This window comes from Camellia sinensis, chromosome 11 (genome assembly GCF_055761805.1).
Source record: "Camellia sinensis isolate YWXY chromosome 11, ASM5576180v1, whole genome shotgun sequence".
Classification (NCBI taxonomy): Eukaryota; Viridiplantae; Streptophyta; class Magnoliopsida; order Ericales; family Theaceae; genus Camellia; species Camellia sinensis.
In genome coordinates, this window is record NC_138971.1 from 144,949,463 (window position 1) to 144,970,693 (window position 21,231).

General features: G+C 43.2%; 1 pseudogene; it reads right to left on the minus strand.

The window, feature by feature from the left end:
* The window catches only part of LOC145802737 (putative UPF0481 protein At3g02645), a 31,079-nt pseudogene extending 12,894 nt beyond the window's left edge, over positions 1-18,185 (minus strand).
* Positions 18,186-21,231: the final 3,046 nt, after the last annotated feature.

Below are 21,231 nucleotides of genomic sequence, written 5' to 3' on the forward strand. Positions count from 1 at the left end.
GAAACCGTTGATATTGTACCTCTCAGTGACTGAGACCACAATGGGCTGCATGCTCGCACAGGAATCAGAGGATAAGGTGGAGAGGGCCATCTACTATCTGAGCAAGAAGATGCTAGAGTACGAGACTCGCTGCACACCATTAGAGAAGGCTTGCTTAGCTTTGGTATGGGCTACCAGGAAGCTGCGGCACTACCTGTTAGCTCACTCTGTAATGTTGGTTTTACGATTGGATCCCATCAAATACCTTTTCGAGAAACCGGCACTTACGGGTAGGCTAGCTCGTTGGCTGCTGTTGCTCTCCGAATTTGATCTGAAATATGTAACACGCAAGTCAGTCAAGGGAAGAGCAGTGGCAGAGTTCTTAGCCGATCATCCAGTCGAAGGAGGTAAAGCAGTTGAGTACTTATTCCCAGATGAAGCCATTTTGCACATCGACGACGAATATTGGACAATGTACTTTGACGGAGCGTCAAATCAATACGGGTATGGGATAAGAGTACTGCTGATAGCACCCGACAATTCTCGTATCCCTCTAGCCTTCAAACTCCGGTTCAAAGTCTCGAACAACGAAGCTGAATATGAGGCATGTATTACCGGTCTAGAAGCAGCCCTTGAACTAGGGACAAGACGGTTGGATGTTATCGGGGATTCGAACCTTGTTGTGTCTCAAGCAAAAGGAGACTGGAAAGTCAAAGAAAAAAAGATGATGATGTATCACCAGACCTTGGACTTGTTAATTCCTAGGTTCGAGAAGTTAAACTTTGCTCATCTTCCAAGAGAGAACAACAGGTTCGCAGATTCTTTAGCAACTCCATCTTCCATGATAGACATCCCGTTTGGAATCCGGATGCGTCCAGTCGTCATTGACCAGAAATTTGCACCAGCCTACGAGTCGATTGCTGCTATAGATGAGGTTCAGGACGAAAACCCCTGGTATTATGACATTTGGAATTTCTTAGAGAAGGAAGCATACCCTCCAGGGGTAAATGCCAAGGATAAAAGGGCAATCAGAAGAATGGCCGTTCAGTTCATCATCTGTGGGGGTAAGCTGTATAAGAGAGGTCATCTGGGAATACATAAACTGTGTGTCGAAGCTGAGGAATCAGAGCGCCTGATGGAGGCCATCCATGGAGGAGAATGCGGTGCACATATGAACGGAGTAATGCTAGCATGGAAGATCCTCAGATAGGGTTACTACTGGTCCACCATGGAGGAGGATTGTATCGGTTTTGTCCGGCGATGCCACAAGTGTCAAATTCATGCAAATCGCATGAACATCCCGCCGTCGAAGCTGTACAATATGACTTCGCCATGGCCATTTTCAGTTTGGGGAATTGATGTGATCGGGGCTGTCACTCCAAAGGGGTCGAATGGGCATGAGTTCATCCTGGTCGCGATAGATTATTTCAAAAAGTGGGTTGAGGCCCAATCATATGCGGTGTTGAAGGCATCGCACATTGCAAAGTTTATCAGAAACAACATCATCTGTCGCTATGGGGTCCCAAACGAGGTCATTTCAGATAATGGTTCCCACTTCAAGAAGGAAGTGATCGACTTGTTGGAGAAATACAACGTGGCTTTTCATAAGTCATCCACATACCGACCGCAAACCAACGGAGCGGTCGAGGCCGCCAACAAAAATATCAAACACATACTGCAGAAGATGGTGGAAACCTACCGAGATTGGCCAGATAAGTTGCCATTTGCTTTGTGGGGCTATAGGACTTCAATTAGAACTTCTACCGGAGTGACTCCGTATTCATTGGTTTATGGAATGGAGGCCGTTCTACCTATCGAGATTGAGGTTCCGTCATTACGAGTATTGGTTGAGTGTCAAATAGCCGAAGCAGATTGGCAGCAGAGCAGGTTTGAGGAACTCATGATTTTTGATGAGAGGAGACTGAAAGCACTGTACCATGTTCAAGGCTATCAGCGCAGAATTGCCCGGGCTTTCAACAAGAAAGTTAAGTCTAGGAATCTAAAGGAAGGAGATTAGGTGCTCAAGGACAACCGAGCTCCCATCCATGACCCAAGGGGCAAGTTCAAACCTAATTGGACTGGTCCCTATATCATCAAAGCTATCTGGTCAGGTGGAGCTGTGGTTCTGATGGATCTAGATGGCTTGGAGTTCTCACAACCGATCAATATGGACAAGTTGAAGAAATATTACCCTTGAGAGGCTCGCTAGGCCGAAAACCCGAAAGGGCGACCTAGGCAAAAGTTAGAGCACAAAAAATTGGAAAATATAAAAACTGAGCTCGCAAGGCTGAAAACCCGCAAAGGGCGACCTTGGTAAAAGTTAGAGCGTAAAAGGAGAGTTAAAATACCCGAGTGAACCTAAGCCTGAACTATGTAAGGCTTGATTCCTATCTTTGGGATACGTAGGCAGCTTCACCCTGAAGTTCAGCCATAAACTTTTCCCCGATCAACTTTGTCCATTTTGACCATCTCAGTCATCTTTATCCATCCGCATTTATCGCAATCTCCGGTGCAGTGCTATTCCGACTAGGGGCAACTTTCCAGTTGCTACGATCCGGGATTGTGCATCTTAGTGACAGATCTTAGGCGTGCCCAGTTCTGATCCATATCGAAAATGGTTTTGAAAAGTTTTAATAAAAGTTGACTTTGTTCAAATTAATCTCTTTACAACCAAGACCATTTTTGGACCAAAGCGAAAATTTTCAGTACCACAACCTTCAATTTCATTGATTTCAAAACAGAGTTCTCCTGCTCTTGCATACAATCGAAGTTGCTTTTTATTATATTCATAAAGAAAACTTGAAAGTACGAATAAAGCAATAAATCCGGGGCATAGTCAAGTCAAGTATCCCTGCGCCCCCTCCCAGAGCTGGTCGAAGCCTCTGATGCCAAGCTGGGCCCGACCTATGCCTCCTCATTAAGCCAATCCAAGCACTCGTCAGACAAAGCGCAATTGAAAGTGGGAGCAGGGGCCAGGAGCTCTCTAGTCCTCCATGCTGTGGCATATCGGGCAAGCTGTGCACCTCGAACCGGGAAAGCAGCCAGGTACTCAATCCCTCTGGCGGGCAAATCTGATCATGACCGAACTGGCGCAGGAACCGGAACGGAAAATAGAACACACAGTGGGTCAGACCAATCAACTGGATCCCGATCAGTCGGGACATGCTATAGCTCATTGCCGGGAGATTGAGCCAAGGACAGCGCCAAGCAATGCGATCTGCAGGCAAATTGCACATCCAGTCAAACCACCACCCTTCATCAGGGGCATCAACTAGGTGCTGTCGAAAGAAATAGCCTCGAGCTGAATAGGCTGGGCAAAAATCCACAACCTGCAATTTGTCCATCAATCATACCTGGGGGAGGGATAAAAAATGAGAGAATAAAGAATAGAGAGATGTACGAGGAGAGAAAAGTGAGAAAAAGGTTTTTTTGTGAGAAAAGCCGAGCCTGAGGGCCGAGTGATGTGAGCAAATACATATGTAAGATTGGGTGGGAAACATTACCTGCAGCAGAAGTGAACTCCCAGCAAATCTAGTCGTCTCTCGGCGATGGAAAGCATCCAAGCCCATCAGCGTCTCGGCCAAGGTCATGGCGATGTAGCTCTTTCCTTCTTTCAAACCTTGAGCAACTTCAATCAGACATATGCTAGATCTGCCAAAGCCCAGGGAAAGCAGAAAGTGAGACAACAGGCACAAGCAAAGGGCGTGTTGTCGGAGACCTTGCCAACAATGGTTGCTGCGGTCACCAGCGTCAAAAAAGCGATAAATCAGACCGAGGATATCCAGTTCCCCATTACAGATCAGAGACCGAGCGTCGTGTGCGGTGACTCCACACATTCGCCCTAAAGCTTGGGCGTGGCCAAAGCGAAACTGGGGCAAGATCTCTTCATGACCTTCAGATTCCATCAAAACTTGAAAATCTTCAAAAGTCGGACATACCTCTTGCCCGCCAAAGCTAAAGACATGCGTCACCGGGTTCCAAAACCTTGCCGCGGCATAGAGGAAAGGAAGGTGCAGCGGAGTGCGACTCAGAGTGAACAGTGCATTCAAGCCGAAACCCCGGAAGTTCAGCTTTTCCGAACCATCTAGAGAAGTGATCCAAGCTGTGAGATTTTCAACAAGAAAGGCCTCCATTTTTGGTGCAAAACTAAGGTGAATTGAATGAACCACGGAGCTAAGGCTTTTAAAGAGAGAAAGACACTATTCAGGGCACAAGTGTCAAAAATTTGATGGTTCGTGGACTGAGTGGCCGGCCGGCCACCTTTTCTGGCAGGCCGGCCATTTCCTTTTTCAAAAACTGGCCAGTGGCCCCCCCTTGCAATAAATATGGCCGGCCGGCTCCAAAAAGTAGTCGGCCATGCTCCAATGTGTGTCTTCAACCCTGTTTTACCCTCCAAGAGAAAGTTTCAAACATTTCCCTGCAACGGGTGTGTCGAAGGCCTCTATTTCCCTCTGTTTTGGATGCGTTCCGATTGCCCAGATCGTCCGAAGTACACTTTGTGTTGTTAAGTTTTGTTTATTGAGTTGTTGTTTTGTTTATCGAGTTGTCGTTTTGCTTATCGAGTTGTTTGTCGAGCTGTCGTGTTTCGTGTTTTTGAGTTGTTACTCTCTGTTTAAGCAATTTTTGTTTGAGTCTTGTTTATTTGAGTTGTCAACACTATTGTGTTTTGCTTATCGAGTTGTAAACTTGCTAAGGTTTTGTTATGTCTTAGAAAGTTAAGTTGTTGCGTCGGTTCACTACCTGACTGGGCAAAATGCACAATGCACGTTTCCATTCAATCTCATTATGGTGCAAAATGATGCGATATGATGCTAAAAGTTTAAAATACAACACTTCTTTCAAAAGCTGTTTCACTCCATCATGCCTCGCTTGTTACAACATTTTACAGATTAAGGCACAAGTTTTACAAAAATGAAACTGCCCAATAATGTACAAATGTGCTACAACTACTAGCAAAAAGATAAATAAAACAGGAAACAGATGCATCTGTGCTCTCAGGAGCAGGAATAAGAGGCCCTCCTTGTCCTCTTCTGCGGAATAGACTCTCCGCCGCCATCGCCATCATCATCATCTGAATCAGAGTCGTCACCCTCGGGATCCCCCTTAGCCTCGCCTCCACTCCCGGAACCGAGACCGGAGCCGTCCTCTCTGTCGGCTGATGTCTCTGACTGACGATCTGCAGCCTCCTCCTCATCCTCATCGGGCTCCTCCTCTATAATGTGTGCCCTGCACCTACGAGACGGTCCCCGTCTAGCTCCTCGAAAAGGCCTGGATGGCCCAGCTCCTCGAAAAGGCCCGGATGGTCCACCTCCCCGAGAAGGCCCAGGTGGCCCGGCCTGCGGCTGAGCATATACCGGGGGCATCTGAAAATAAAGAGTTCAATTCAAATACATCAGTCCAAATATGTACATCAGATGCAGATGCGAGAAAACTACATGAAGTGGGTACATATAAACACAGTGTATAAATGAGGTGTGTGTCAGATGTGTTCTACACAAGTAGCCTATCAATGCAGTAGAAATCAGCATATCATCAGAAGTATGATAAATGCTAGAAAACTAAAGGGTACCTGAAAGCCCATGACGGACAGCTGCGCCTCTCTCTGCAAGACCATGCCCTCAAGTGAGGCCACCAACCCGATCACCCCCTCCATGTACTCTCTGGGTGGCCGCAAATACGAGCTCATAATCATCAGTGAATAAAGGAATGTCTAAGTGTTTGAATGATAGATGAAAAACAGTGGGGGCATACCGGCGGTGAGTCGGGATCAATGACGTATCGATGGTCAGGCATGGGAGGTTCTATTGGAATCGTGTAGGAGGTCCCGTACCACCATCCTGTCAACTCGGTCGGCATGTCTGGCCATCCAGGATGAGGATAAGTCGGAGGAATCGGGGGAACCAATCCACCCCCACCTCTAGATATACCAGCCCTGCTGGTGGAAGGGGCGTCTGCAGCCCAAGCCCAGGCCTGGCTCGAAGATGGCATGCCAGCAAGCCTCATCGTCGGAGTACGAGCTCCCGTCAATGGAGGCATCAGGTATATGTGGCGGTAAGTAGCGTAGTCCCCCTCCTCCAGATGTAGCAAGGCATCAGTACCCAGCATAACCTTAACAACATCCTGGGAAATGAGCATATCAGCAATCCGCATATCAACTGGGGGTGCTGAGGGAGGGTCCTGAGAAGTGTACCCCCAGACCTGACGCAAGAAGCGCTCTCCCAAAAACCAGGCCCTGCCAACTGGTCCTTCGAACAGGATCCTGTACCGGGAGGCACCCCACCCTCCGGCAAACTGGAATCGGAGGCCCTCACCTAAAGGTGCCCACGGCTGCCATGTAATCTGCGGATAACAAACGCATAAATCAAGCAGAAATCAATAATGTACTAGACAAATCAAAGGTAAAAACAGAAAGGACTGAGAATTCTGAAATACCTCCGACGACCGCACCGTGTCGAAATACTGCCGCAGATAAAGGAGAGACTCCCGAGGTCTTGGCCGGTGCTGGCCTTCAAATACCAGTGAGTATGGGATCACGAGAAGTCCCCCTACCAACATCTCTGGGGCCAATGTCGGGAAATACACATAGACCCACAACTGTGAAAACAGAGCAGAATACGAAGCGCTGAGGGCAAAAGTGCACGATACAGAGTATAAAGTGCGCCGTGTGCAATGTGCAAGTAATGAGGAACAGAAATGTAAATCAAGAGGGAAGAAAGTACCTCCCAGGCTCTCTAGTAGCCGCTAAGTAAGTCCCCCCGTCCGCGGGAAGTCGCGCTCATATAGCAATAAAGGGTAGCCAAGCCGGCACCACCCCAGTCGTATCGTCTGACCTGTGATAGGTCCGCCAAAGCACTCAGCAGATAGAGCCCTACAGTGTTCCCCCTGTAGGCAAACAAAGTGGTCCCGAAGAGGAACATTAGGAAGCCGCGAGCATACTGTACCGCCTCATCAGGAGTCCCGGGCTCCATCTCCGCCCGCCGAAAATGGAAAGAGAACCAGGTGTATCGGACTCTCCCTGAGGCTCTGTCAACAGGCGGGCGAGCCCCCAGCAAATATATCCAGGTAGCCTCCCACTGACCCATGTCCTCATCGTAAGGGATAGGCCAACCTCCCATGTCCAGGCCAGTCAGCACGGCAAAGTCAAAGGGGGTCATAGTCAAGTCCCCCGTAGCGAAAAAATGGAAGGAGTTGGTGGTGTCCCACCATCTCTCCACCAAGGCAGCCATCAGCGTCCTCCTGGCAGGGCAACGGGATAGCCCAGTACGGAAAGGTCCGAAACCCGTCAAGTCAACCAAATCCCGGACGGCCTCCGGGAGCTCGGCATACCAGTCTCTCGCCACAGTAGAGCCATAACCCCGCACATTGCGAGAAGTCACCTGCATTCAGAATGAATAGGTGTTTCAGAATTAAGAATGAGCTGCGTGCAAATGAAATGAATAAGCTGCGTGTTCACAAGTGAAATGTGTGAGCTATGTGTTCAAAGTGTGATGAATAAGCTGCGTGCAAATGAAATGAATAAGCTGCGTGCAAATAAAATGAATAGGCTGCGCGCAAAGTAAAGTAAGTGGGCTGTGTGCTCTGAAAATCAGTGTGGGCTGCGTCTTCACCTTCAATTTGGGCTGTGTGCTCTGAAAATCAGTGTTTGGACTGCGTGTTCAACTCTCAATCAGTGTGGGCTGCGTCTTCACCTTCAATTTGGACTGTGTGTTCAGAAAATCAGTGTTTGGACTGCGTGTTCAACTCTCAATCAGTGTGGGCTGTGTGTTCACCTTCAATTTGGACTGTGTGTTCAGAAAATTAGTGTTTGGGCTGGGTGTTCAACTCTCAATCAGTGTGGGCTGCGTGTTCACCTTCAATTTGGACTGTGTGTTCAGAAAATCAGTGTTTGGACTGCGTGTTCAACTCTCAATTAGTGTGGGCTGCGTGTTCACCTTCAATTTGGGCTGTGTGCTCTTAAAATCAGTGTTTGGACTGCGTGTTCAACTCTCAATCAGTGTGGGCTGCGTGTTCACCTTCAATTTGGGCTGTGTGCTCTGAAAATCAGTGTTTGGACTGCGTGTTCAACTCTCAATCAGTGTGGGCTGCGTGTTCACCTTCAATTTGGACTGTGTGTTCAGAAAATCAGTATTTGGACTGCGTGTTCAACTCTCAATCAGTGTGGGTTGCGTGTTCACCTTCAATTTGGGCTGTGTGCTCTTAAAATCAGTGTTTGGACTGCGTGTTCAACTCTCAATCAGTGTGGGCTGTGTGTTCACCTTCAATTTGGGCTGTGTGCTCTAAAAATCAGTGTTTGGACTGCGTGTTCAACTCTCAATCAGTGTGGGCTGCGTGTTCACCTTCAATTTGGACTGTGTGTTCAGAAAATCAGTGTTTGGACTGCGTGTTCAACTCTCAATCAGTGTGGGCTGCGTGTTCACCTTCAATTTGGCTGTGTGCTCTGAAAGTCAGTGTTTGGACTGCGTGTTCAACTCTCAATCAGTGTGGGCTGCGTGTTCACCTTCAATTTGGGCTGTGTGCTCTGAAAATCAGTGTTTGGACTGCGTGTTTAACTCTCAATCAGTGTGGGCTGCGTGTTCACCTTCAATTTGGACAGTGTGTTCAGAAAATTAGTGTTTGGGCTGCGTGTTCAACTCTCAATCAGTGTGGGCTGCGTGTTCACCTTCAATTTGGGCTGTGTGCTCTGAAAGTCAGTGTTTGGACTCCGTGTTCAACTCTCAATCAGTGTGGGCTGCGTGTTCACCTTCAGTTTGGACTGTGTGTTCAGAAAATTAGTGTTTGGGCTGCGTGTTCAACTCTCAATCAGTGTGGGCTGCGTGTTCACCTTCAATTTGGGATGTGTGCTCTGGAAAATCAGTGTTTGGGCTGCGTGCTGAACTCTCAATCATTGTGGGCTGCGTGTTCACCTTCAATTTGGGCTATGTGCTCAGAAAATCAGTGTTTGGGTTGCGTGCTCAACTCTCAATCAGTGTGGGCTGTGTGTTCACCTTCAATTTGGGATGTGTGCTCTGAAAATCAGTGTTTCGGCTGCGTGTTCAACTCTCAATCAGTATGGGCTGTGCGTTCACCTTCAATTTGGGTTGTGTGCTCAGAAAATCAGTATTTGGGCTATGTGCTCAGAAAATCAGTGTGGGCTGCGTGTTCACCTTCAATTTGGGCTGTGTGCTCAGAAAATCAGTGTGGGCTGCGTGTTCACCTTCAATTTGGGTTGTGTGCTTTAAAAATCAGTGTTTGGGCTGCGTGTTCAACTCTCAATCAGTGTGTGGCCCGTGTTCACCTTCAAATTGGACTGTGTGTTCAGAAAATCAGTGTGTGAGCTACGTGTTCAACCTTCAACCGGTGTGTGCTGTGTGTTCATAATCAATTTATGGGCTGAGTGTTCAGAAATTCAAGTGATTGAACCGTGTGTTCAGAGTGCAAACAGAATACAAGAAAAATTCATAATACATTACAGAAAAGGTAAAAGCGAAGTAAATACCTCTCGTGCCTCATGGGAGAGATGATACTCAGGCTCCCGCAGGAGGAGATCCCCGGGTGCTCGCTCGTCGAACTCAGTGAAATAATGAAAAACAGCCCGCGGAAGGACGTGTACTGGTGGATCATACCTCTCGAGTATGAAGGGGCGAACCCTCGAAGGCAGAGACATGATGTCAGGCTCGCCTTCGGCGCCTGGAGAACCTCCGCCGTGGGGAAATTGACCTGCCATTTCCAAAAAAATCTGCAAAAGGGGCAAAAATGAGCAAAAATGAGCCAAAATTGGAAAAAGTCAACAAAAGTCAACTCTCGGGAAATGAAAAAGTCAACAAAAGTCAACTCCCGAGAAAATCTTCCAAATATTGAGACAAACTCACCTCAAGTGGCGAAAATGAGAAAAGAAGCCCCGAAACAAAAATTTAATCGTTTCAAAGTGCTTAAAACTGAAAGATTTCGCGATAACAACTTGCGTGGGACATTGGAAAACGCGTATAGAGCACAGATCTGAGGGAGAAAATGGTTTGGGAAGCTAGAGAGGAGGATTTCGGAGCTGCACTTATGAGCTCAAAGTGCTTGGATAAGTGTATTTATAGAAAAGAGTCTAAAAGGACAAAATTGCCCCCGGATTTGGCAAAGTAGCCGGCCGGCCACTTTTTCTGGCAGGCCGGCCATTCACTTTTCAAGAAATGGTCGGTGGCCTCCCTCTCCCCATAAAACTGGCCGGTGGTGTTCCCCACATGCCCCCCAAGGTCCCTGCAAATTTTGAGGAGGATTGGAGTCCTCGGGACCTGAAAAAGTACAAGAGAAGTGCACTTCCTGTCGCGAAATCACTCCACCGGGACCTCAGCTTTAACTTCCGATGCGTGTCTCATCATTACTCATCAAAAGTGAGATGTATCCTTTTTGAACATGTTGTAACTTCTCCGGGAGGTGAACCGGAGGTCGCGATCGAATCGCCCTCGCTGAAATGCGCATTTCCTGGCTCTTTGTTTTGTGAAGAACATGCATCCTGGTTGTTCTACATTATCATGCACATAACTTGCATTCTCATGCACATACTTGCATTGTTATGCACGTCTCTTTGACATCACCGAGCCTCCGTGCTTGAACCCGCGTTGTCGCGTGCGTTCCTTCCTGCATTGCGATGCACTTTTCCATCAGCACCGCGATTGTCTACACTCGATATCACGTTGGATATATATTGTTAGATACGCTGTGCTTGTTGAGTTTCTTTCTCTTGCAGGCACGATATTGTATGTACGGTTCATTTGAAGCTGGTGCGACCAGACGAATCGCGCAGGTATCGTATCTTCTTTGTGTGAGACGCGACGAGAATTGAATAATTCTCTGTATTCCTAACTGCATGAAATGTAGTTGTTACTTTGCATTCTTGCTTAAAACTGTTGCATCTATTTGCGAATACTTGCTTCATTACAGCTTGCTGCATTTGCATGATCATGAGTTACCTTCGGCTTCTTACATTGTCGGTTGCATTTTGCCCCTGCCTGCGGGCATGCCTGCGGGCACATCTGTGTTATTTCGTACGTTTGTCTAAGTCTTCGGCCTTGTCAAAAATGGGTTGTCTCTGGGCTTTGATATTCACTCCCGTCACTTATGACTTCCGAGTTTTGTCAAAGAGGGGCAACTGTAGACACCCCATTTTTGACCGACCTTGAGACTCAGACGTCACCAGTTGAGCACTCGGTGATATTGCATATTGTGCTTGCTCAAGAAGTTTCAGAGTCTCGGCTGCGAGCTTTGCCTCCGGACTTCCGGGCTCTTTTGTGCTTTGCCTCGGTTTGCAAACCAGGCTCCGTTTTCTCCGTTTTCTCTTCCCGAAGGGAGGGAGAGGTCTCGTAGATCATCTCTCAGTGGCCGTAGGCTATGTTTCGTGGTCGTAGGCCATTTTGCCCGTTTGGAGCCCAGTTTTCGATTTTTCGGAGCCGTTGGCCGTGTGCCTCGGTTCGAGACCGCTTAACCACCTCCGTTTGCCCCGGTTTTTGGCATACATCTTATTTGCTCCCTTTTGAGGGACACTGTGGTCCGAGAGACCAACTTCGTGGTCGAACACCACTCCTAGTGCCTAACGGTCAGTTTTCGGGGCCTCGGGCTGCGCATTTCGGCCCCCGAACCTTCATTTTGCATCGGTTTTAGTTCATTTTTGGCAGGGACCTCTGTTTCATTGCTAGGAAGGTCATAGAAGGATGGAAGGCCAGTAATTGTTCTGTCAGCCAACTTTATCCCTTCATCGCCCTCCGTCGCCCGATTTCTCCCACTTCAAAGCCAATGTTGACCACCCTTAGGCCATTTTCTTGCACCCTAAACCCCGTATTTGTGATGTACACATCTGGGAGGCCACCAATATTTGGTGGCCGGCCAGTAATTTCTTTTGAACCTTTTGAACCCCTTTGAAAGGTGGGTTGTTCTCTCTCCTGGTTCACTTTCTCCAGTTTTTGACCACAGGGTTGTGTTGTGCACACATGAGAGGCCCTCTTTCTGTGGTGGCCGGCCACTAATCTTGTTTGACCGTTTTGACCCTTGGCCGGCCGGCCATGGGGAAAGCCGGCCGGTCACCTGCAACCTCAATAACCGGCCGGTCAGAATCCTTACTGCAAGTACATCTCAAATATACATTCTTTTTCCCCCCAGATTCTGTATCCGGGGGGCTGCATTTTGAGGGGAAACTTGGATTGTTTTCCCTCCATTTTCCCCCCCTTTTTTGTCTATATAACAGCAGCTCCAGCTCTGTTATTAGGGTTACAAAAATTTTCCTAAAGCCTTTTGCATTATATCTCTCTCCCTCTCTATTCCAAGCTCAAAACCTTTCAAGTCCTACACCCCTTTCCACACCACCACCAAGCACCACACCACCATCATCCATTCCAGAAGCTCTAGGGCCATTTTCAGAGCTAAGGAGCCACCAAACTCAAGTAAAGAGTTGCCAAAAGATTGGTCTTCAAGGGTAAGCTCTATTTCCCTCCTTTTTGGTCCATATTTTGCATGCTTTCTAGGCCATACTCTCTTACTGTTTTGGGATCTAACCCTAATTGAAAGTGGCACTTTTTTGAGCTCCTTTTCACTTTTTTTTAAGGGCCTCTCACTGTTTGAGGCCTCCTTGTTGCACTTGCTTCATTATCTCTTTTGTATGCCTATTTCTTGTGTAGTATTTTTGGCCTATGTATAATTTGTTTTGAGGCATGTCATAAACTGTAAAGTGGCTTATTTTGATCCCTTATTAAATGTTGTTGAAGGGCTCATTACTTTTTGAGGCTTCTATCTTCCACTTGCCTTTGTATCCCTTTTTTGGCTCCATTTTTGCATGATTTATTATCCTCTTGTGCTTCTGTTTTTGGACTCTGGTCCAAACTGAAAATGGTCTTATTTTGACCCCCTATTCATGTTTCATTAAGGGTATTTTACTGTTTGAGGCTTCCTTTTTGTACTTTGTGTTATAGCTCTCTTTTTGGCCTTGTTTTGCATAGTATTTTGAGCATGCTTGTGTACTGTTTTTGGTTCGGTCATAAACTGTAAAAGGTCATATTTTGGTCTCCTCTTCAACATTGTTGAAGGGCCCTCAGCTGTTTAGGGCCAGAAGCTGTGACTTGCTTCATTACCTCTCTTTCGGGGCCATTTTTGCATGCTAGCTTAGCCCCATTTGTGTTCATTTTTTGGCCTTGCTTAAAAATGTAAACATGCTTTTTTCGGGGCTGCCTTGAATCTTTCTCCACATGTCATGATCAAATAATGCATGCTTGATGTAGCTACAAGTCATTTCATGTGCTTAATCTTGCATTTCGGGACCATTTCATGCATCGGGTGCCATGTTTTCATGATTCGGGGCTGTTTCGGGTCATATTTTAGCGCTGAAATTTTCATGCTAGCATATCATATCCATGCCTTGCCATGTCTTGTTAGAGTGGCATTCGGTGCCCTAGGGTCGGTCCTCGGTTTGCGTGCATGCGTGCACGCATCTCGAGTTGTCTCATTTTCATCTAATGGCCTCTTATGTGAGTGTGGCTGAGGTTCAATCATGTTGGTGTAAGTCCATTATGCATTGTGTATGCCATTTCATTTCATAGCATTGCGTATGCTAGGTTGTATGTTAGCGCATTGTGTATGCCATGTTATCTCGTGCATCGTGTATGCCATTTCATAGTATTGTGTATGTTAGGTTGTATCTTAGTTGTATTTCATGCATATCATGCATATTGCATCGTGCTTGGGATAGGAGTTAGCCCAAGCACGGGAAACGAGGGACGTTTCGTACTTCGAGTGACGAAACGTGTCTCAATTCCCAATCATCGACACTCCGGATTATCCATGATGGAGTTTAGGCCCTGTTGTGTTTTTCATGTGCATTCATTCTATATTGAGTTGCACAATTCGACTCCTCGGCCATCATGCATCGAGATGCGTGATTGGTGGCACGAGGATCGAGGCATGCATACATATGTGAAATTACATTGCTATGCCCCTTTCCTGCTCTCTGTTGCAGCAAATCAAGAATTAGCAACCTTCCGGAGCTTGGCGCGCTTTCCAAGAATAATTGCAAAACAGAGGCTAATTGGGGCATCCCAGTGGATTTCCGCGCAAGGCAGCCCAAACATACATCATTCATCAGAGTCAAGGAAGTCCCTGGCTTGCATGCCAGTTCATAGCTTTCCTAGATTAATTTGTAAATTAATTAGGATTTTTGTAATTATTTAGACTGTAATATTTATTCGGGGCTGTATATTATTTTATTCGGACCCTCTGCGCGAGGGTAATATTATAATAAGTATGCGTGTGTGCGATGCATGTCTTCCAACCCCACGTCTTTCTCCCTTTTATTTACCTGCTTATGATGGTTAGATTAGGGCATATTTCAATTAGCATACAGTATGATAGCATGTTTGCATTCATTCATCTATTTTGCATGCACCGGGCTCGGCGCATCATACTAACTGCATCGTATTTTCAATTCCAAATTGAATATATGTTAGCTGTAGCATTTCATATGCCATGTCTAGAATAGCTGAGCCTGCTATAGTTGCATTTTGCATGTGTTGCATTAAGCATTTCTGTATAGTTAGGATCATGCATGGATTTATAACCTAGCTTTTGTTTTGGCGTGGAGTACTCGGTAAGTTTTATGCTTTAGCATCCTTGCATGCGTGTGAGTGACTGCCATGAATAGCATGCTTTCCATGAGGCTATATGCTTATGTGATATAACTGCCTGAATGCCTCTGGGTGAAGGTTGGGTTATTCGGATTGGAACAAATCATCAACTGTGAGTTTTAAGCCCACTAGATAGTGGCAAAACCATCTTTTCTAAGCCCACCCGAGGGTGCCAAAATCTGCATTTTAAGCCTACTTGCGAGTAGCAAACCATCTTTCAAACAAACAAACATGAAATGTTTTGTTCCAATTCAGGTGATCCAGTCTATACTTGTATGGTGTGCGCATCACATAGTAAATCTAGGCTAATAACCAGAATAAGGACACACAATGTTTTCAAAACTTGATATCATGGTTAGTAGAGACCGATCTTTGATCGGGCGAGCGGGGGTGCTCACGAAGTGACCTTCCCCAATCGTACCCAAGTTCCCGAGCCGAGGCAACTTTGGTGATGACGGACACGTGGCCTTAGGCAACGAGTCAGGGTTTCCTAAATTCCCCCAAAATAAAATATTTAGGTGGCGACTCTGTATCTGGCAAAGCAGTCCATGTTTGGCACTTCTTTCAAAATCTGTTTTCTCAAAACGATTTGCCGGATTTGGACTCTTTGGTTCAGATTAAGAACCGTGACAATTTGAGAGTCCTGAACTGTAGTGAGCCCAATATCGAATGGAACGGGGGGACTCGTTCCTCCCCGGGGCGTTCGGGGGACATCTACAGACGGATAAGGCAATTGGGAGGCTATCCCTAAGAGGCCTGACATAGTCTGAGCCGCACATAGCAAGGCAATCCAATGGCAAAGGATCAAAGCAACCTGGCCACTTGCCCGACCAAAGTCTGGAGATAACCAGAACCCTTAGATGAGGATGCCAATCCAACGATCAAGGCCAGGACCATAACACTATAAAATGAGAAGTAAGAAAAAGCAAATGGTAAGCAAAAATAGAGATGTATAAAACCAGTCTCCATAAAAGAAATATTATATGGCCGATCTTACATCTAACTTGATCGTCGGAGGGCCTCCCAACCAAATCTGGTCGGGAGAGATCACTGGCCAATTGGTTTCTCTCTGTAGTGTACAAGAAGGATCATCTTGTCTCATATTCCCTGTACCTTCACAGTATACGAACAAAATTTTCGTACAAAAAATTTATTCTGAAAAACATGTGAGTGGTTTTTATTATTATTATTTTGTTTTGAAATTATGGAATCATGATTAACCATATCATTCTATGTCAAAAAAAGGATACATATTTCTTTTGGAAAAATTATTAAAGATTCCCAGAGTATCAATGTGACATTATTTACGTGGTACTCTTAGACAATAAGAAACCACAAAGCACTCGAAGACTGTCTTTGGATCATGTCTTTGGATAAGAATTTGAAAAGGAAAAGCAAAAGGCGATGGAAATGTCAATTTATATTTAATTCACATTTCACTTGTCTTTTCCTTTCCTTTTCCAAATCTATGATCCAAACAAATCATAAGTAGGTCATCATTTGTCTCTAAGTAGCTGACAAATATGGGAACATATTCTACCCATAAAATTTTTTTCTACCCATAAATTTTTTAACTATATATAACTGGTTTTGGAGTATTATGTAAGTAAAGTCTCATGGTGCTCCGAGACTATTGAATAATTACTCATTGTATTTGTAACATTATTGACATGCAAGAGTTGGCAAGCAAGCTAAAATTAATGATATAGACAGTTAATAAAGGAGGAATTTTATTTACATAAAACATTTGAAACCAAGTCTGAGCATCCACAAAAACAACAGTTACATGTGATGACAAAGACATTTTTTTTTAATAAAAAAAATCACTACAAAAAATTAAGATTTTAAAGATTAAAATTTAGGGATAAAATTATTTTTTAGGGATCAAATATTTTTGTTACGAAATGTGTCGTCAGTATATTTTTAGCAACAAAAAATGAAAATTAGTGATGAATTATTATCTTTTTAGGACCAAATTTCTTTTCTAAAAAAATAAACCTTTTTTAGACGAAATTATTTTGTCCTTAAAAATGTGTTTATTAGTGACATTTTCAAAATTGTCACTAAAAGTCTTAAAAGTTTTATTTTTGACTTTTGGGACTACCTTTCAGCGACTATCTTCATGACGATTGAAATTGGTCTCTAAATGTCTTTTGCAACAAGATTTTCACTTTTAGGGACCAAAAAATTTAGTCCCTAAAACTCTTATATGTTATAGTAAATGCAAAGAAAAGAACAATAGATACAACACACAGCAAGTACATTCCAATCATAACTAGCCATCTATTACTTATTGCAAGATACTAGAGAACATAGTGATTGTATGAAGGTGAGTCCAAGGAGAATAGCAGCCACAGTAATAGATAAGACCGGCCAGGGAGTATTGCAATAGTCCTGCCTCAAGGTTGCTTTCCACTTGTGGCTACGCATTTCGCAGTAGTCGTTTAACTCTTCATGAAGTTTAATCCATAATCACGGCATAATAAGCAAAATACTCAACATCATAATGACATTGCTCGTAGGCAATAATGTTTCGCAGAAAATGTTTTGTCCAATCATATCTTTTTGTATGTGGGATTTCCAAAACATTGCCTCTGAATTTTATGTCAAACAAGTTTTTGCTTGAACTAAAGTCAAACTGCACTCCGGCCTCGTGAAGCTCTGTTGCACTTGGTATGAAACTTCTTAGGAAAGCAATGAACTGTTTTACTTTTGAAGAATTTTTCTTCTCTAGAGGCTGTGAACTTTGCTTTGGTATGAGACAAATTCTTAGAAAATCAAGGATTTGTTTTATTTCTGAAGGGTTAATATGCTCTAGAACTGGAAGTTCTTGTATTTCCAGGTAAGACATAAACCAATTAAGGGTGAGATAAATGAAGGGGTTGAGTAAGGTTTCATTTCGGCTAAATTGAAAGGCCATCTGTATGTTGGTCATTTTGAAAAGATCTTGGAGAACAAATAATGGAAGTTGATTTTCAAGCAGTAACAAGTCATGCCTTATATCACGAATCGTCCATGGTTTCCTAAATAAACGATCATTTGGAGTCCTTAGATGATGAAACCAGTACCTTAACATGTGCAAATTTATTTTTCCTTTTTCTCTATAATCATGACCAATTCCTCCAAACTCTTTCCACTTCGCTGCATAAAATCATTGAAGTACCTCAACTTGTGCTCTTCCATGTCTTCTAGGCCTTCTTTGCCATGGTGAAGAGGCCCAATTGAGACTCTGAGAGTAGTATAAGCCTCTTCATTGATTTTTTTAAGTGTCTTGGGAACTTTACATATACAACATTAAAGTGATGGACAAGATAACTTATCTAACTTCTCCCTAATAGATTTCACTAGTCCCTCCATATCAATTAAAGCATCGCCATTTCCACTACTAGTTCCCTGTCTTGATGTGCCAACAACTTCCATTCTGGTGATTTAAATTTATGGGTTTGTGCGGTTATCTGGCAACAAGATAGACATCCTTTTGGATTTAGCACCAAATTATAAATGTAGAAAACTATTTTAACTATTATTATATCAAATCTATTATCCTCTAAAGTGCAAAATGTCTTTTTAAGCTCACTGTCACTTTAGGATTGGAGCAATGATCAAGATCAATTGTACCCCGTAATTCATGAGAAATTATTTAATGGTCTTAGGCTTCGTTTGTTTCATGGGATTGAGGTGTGTGATTGGATTTCATATCCAATAATTTACTAATCCATTGTTTGGTTAGTTTAGTGACAATCAGACTAATAGTCAAATATACATAATTTCTAATTAAATAGTTAAGAGACTATTTATTTAGGACTAATGGTCCATTATGTCGTGCCATTTTCGTGTCATGTCATATCAAGTTTGTATTCAAAAAAAAATCTAATACTAACACGACTCATTTAATTAAACATGTCAATTATCTTGACACAGACCTGACCTATTTATAATCGTGTTAACCTTAACACGACATGCTTAATATGATTACCAAAAGTTCATGTTTCAGATTATAAGCAAATTGTACCACTAATTTAAAAATAAAAAATAAAAATAAACTTATTTCACATCACATGCATAAGAATAACTTATTTAAATGTTGACACACAATGATAATATATATGCCAATATCTATGAAAAACTAAATCAAACAGAGTGAATAATGTAACGCCCCAAAAATATACAATAAATACAACCTAACAGTAAATTTAAATGACAACATGAATCAGAGTAAAATGTTCTTTCATTTCTTAGAGTTAATGGTACATAAGAGTATAACATGAATAAATACCCTATAAGCTTACATCTTTCCAAGTCTTAGCTTGGTTAAAACAAAAGTGAGACTAGCTCATACAAATAAAGCCCTTGGTTGCACAAAAGTGATACAAAATAAAGAAGCTCTTTCTTTCGAAGGTCCCTCCACGCTATTGCCTTGGTGGAGGCAAGTCATCAATACCTGAAAATGTTTTTCCCAAGTAGAGTGAGCCACAACCCAGTAGGAATAATCTAACGCAATATATGAGATTTAACGAAGATATGAGTACAGTGTGCATATATAATGCCAGGGATAAAACATTCATATTTTTATGTAATCATAGAATACCAAATCCATATTTCATCTCACTTTCCTTCAATTCATTTCAATACATAAGTCAATTTCGTTATTTTTCAATAACCCAAATGAGACTACAACTCCATGGTTCTACAATCACGCTATTAACACAAACACTTCAATTTGTCATTTTACGAAAATTTCGTCTGCGGGATCGACACCCATGTATAATTTCAATCTGCCATTTTACGGATATTTCGTTCGCGGGATCGGCACCCATGTATAATTTTGAGACTTTCACCCAGGACACTCCGGCCAACTTAATTTCAATGGAGTCCACCCCCTTTCTCCTTCCAAACAAACATACATATACAATGTATTTAAAACATGATCATATTCAATGATAACCAACAATGGATTAGTTTTAATTTACCTAATCCTTATATAATTTCTACAACAATCATAATTATCCTCCACCAATAGCCCAAAACAACTATTTCTAAATAGATATTCAATCTCAAGATAGATAGTTTATTCAAAAATTCCAAAGTTGTGAGATAATACATATCCAATTCCACCATTCATATCAATAACCCTCCAATTTTTCATTTTCAATGTCAATTTCAATTATTTATACAAAATAACCATTTGATCCAACTAGGGCAAAACTCCCATTTTCCCAAATATTAACCCAAATGGCCCAAATCAAGTATTTGGCCACAATACAATCTCACATTCAATCCAATAACCATTTATTTCACATTCACTTAGAAATCACTATTTTTATTTCAGACCCAAACCCTAGGTTTGCTCAAACTACTCCCAAACCCCACCATTGTTACACAATGACAAATAACTAAGCTAAAAACCATATGTAAGTGTAGAAAATCTCTACCTCAAAGAGAGAAGACGAACCAAGCGAGAGTGAAACTTCAAAGACGTCTAAACCCAACTCTATTCGGTTCAAAATGTAGATCTTGAGATGGTCCATCTTTTTAACAAAGGGATTAGGGTAAAGAAATCACTAAAACTAGATGAAAATGTAGAGAGAGAGAGAGAGAGAGGGTCTCACTTTAGGGTTTTTGGAAGAAAAGATCTGAAAATGTGATTTAAAAAGTAATTTTCGCTATCTGACATACGTACAGTCTGCTCAAGTGCAAGACTTGATGCTCGAGCGTCAGACACAAAAATGTTGTTCCGCTCGAGTGCCAAGACACAACGAACATCACCGCTCGAGCACAATTATTCGCCGCTCGAGTGTAGAAAACACACATCCAAAAGTTTTGCATATGACAGACCAACGCTCGAACACAAGAAGGGTCGTTCGAGCGCCCACCTGCTCGAGCATAGGAAACGCCGCTCGAGTGTAGAAACCACTCTCACAATAGTTTTGCAGACCTGCAAAGTACTAAGAATTCACAAAGCCCGCTCGAGCGCGACAAGTGCCGCTCGAGCGGAGGAGCAAAGTTTGCAAAGCCCGCTCGAGCGCGAGAATGGCCGCTTGATCGAAGGAGCAAAAATCTGGACGACAAAGGTTTGGAAAAATAAGCAACCAACCTATTCCAAACGCACAACTACAATCCAATAACCAAAATAGAGGGGAAACAAGGAAAATAAGATATGAATCACCGTTCAAAGCCATACAAACCTGAGTCCGGAATACAACAAGTGACGGGTCAAAACCGGAATCACTATAAAAAATAACTATAATACAAAAATATTAATAAACTAATTAAATCAAACAAAGGTAACAAAAATTGTAACACAAAAAGTATTAATAAACTAACAATATATATTATAGTTGTCAATCACGTTGACTCACCATTGCGAGTTGTAACTTGCATGCCAAGAAAAATAAAAAAAAGTTTTATGGCTTTACTTGATTGAAAAGTTTTTCAAGATTTTCAGAGAAGCAAACAATTTATCAAATCACAGCCGATAGTCGTCATTAATTTAGGGTTGCATTTGATTAGGTATATATATATTATATGAAAATTTAAGTTTTAATCTAATCGAGGAGAATGAATTACTCAAGATCTTATGATTCTTAAATTTAGGTTGTATTCGAGTTACATGCGAGTCAAT